Genomic DNA, 1627 nt, shown 5'->3' with positions numbered 1-1627 from the left:
GCTCTTCCGTACTTCCTTCTGGCACAAAATGCTCTGCTCCTGGTGAAAACCCTTTCTCATGAACTCATCATTTCAGCACAGGTGATTCATCTTAAATTAAGTGGAAAGTCCAGGAGCCTATCATTGTGTAGTGGGTGGAAGGGAATTCACTATTACAGGACTTTCATAGGGCTGCTCCCACTCTATTGAATGCACTTCCACGAACAAGAAGACTCTATACTAGCCACCAAACTTTCAAGCGTTCCCTGAAAACTCACTTCTTCAGGCAAGCCTATCATACTTAAGTACCACACGCATAACCCTCTGAGTCTCTGAGGCCCTTATGTATTATATAGCTTCCCTTCTGGACTTGCAACTTGGTGGGACTGCTATGCTATTACTGGTGCCTGTCCTTGTGTTTCCCTCCTATGTCCCTATAGTTTGTAAGCTTGCAGCAAGTGACTGTATTGAAGAATGAGGTCAGAGGTCAAATTCATTTGTACAGTCTATAAAATTTCAAAGAAAATTCATATTTAGTCCATGTTGATTTAGGTATGTTTTGTTATACTGACCTTATTGTCACTATGGGCCTTATTTTGGTTCATTCTTTCTGACAAAATCCTTCTTAGATGGACAAAACCATGTGCACTGCAGGGGGGGCAGATGTAACATGTGCAGAGAGAATTAGATTTGGGTGAGTAATTTTGTTTCTGTGCAGGAAAAATACTGACTGCTTTATTTTTACACTGCAATATAGACCTCACTTTGAAGTAAAACCCCACCCAATTCTAATTCTCTCTGCACATGTTACATCTGCCCCACCTGCAGTGCACATGGTTTTGCCCATCTAAGAAGGATTTTGTCAGAAAGAATGAACCAAAATAAGGCCCTATAAGACATTCCCCACCCCTCCAGTCAGCCAATGTCCGTCACGTCTCTTCTACTGTGTACAAGATTTGCCCACGCCACCCCCCTATGTGTAGCATGATCACTGCCTGAACCCATTATGGGCTCCTGCAGTTTACAATGGAAGGAAATATCATGATGTCACAACGTCTCAATATATATATATATATATACTTTCATATATAGAAAAGAGCACAGCAAAGATTATGCACAATGGAGCTGCCAGCCACTTGAAGAACAAAGGAACAATAGAAGAAATGACAAAAAAATAAAAAAAGGATGCCCCCCCCCCCCCTCCTCCTCCCCTTCCACCTGTCAGTCTCTTTCTCATCTATGTAACTAAAATCCCCTAGACACACACTGTAGGAGATTATATGATAGATCATTTTTTAAACTGTATAAGATCTAATATATTGTTAATTAGGGCTCTTGTCTGCTTTTTGTAAAAAATGATGGGATGCATCATTTTGTTGAATGTTACATTTACATATAGCCAACTCCTCCGCCAGCAACCCAGTGGCAAGTGTGTGTTTCATATATATATATATATATATATATATAAACGGGGGTACAGCAAAAACTGGCACTCCTGGGACTTGGTGCAAAACTTTATATTTCAAAGTGCATGGTACAAAACCAACGTTTCGGGGCAGATGCCCCTTTGTCAAGGTGTGGGTGACCCACACCTTGACAAAGGGGCATCTGCCCCGAAACGTTGGTTTTGTACCATGCACTTTGAAAT

Source organism: Crinia signifera, chromosome 1, assembly GCF_055691185.1.
Source record: "Crinia signifera chromosome 1, ASM5569118v1, whole genome shotgun sequence".
NCBI classification, from domain to species: domain Eukaryota; kingdom Metazoa; phylum Chordata; class Amphibia; order Anura; family Myobatrachidae; genus Crinia; species Crinia signifera.
Note: the sequence above shows the minus strand (reverse complement) of the source record.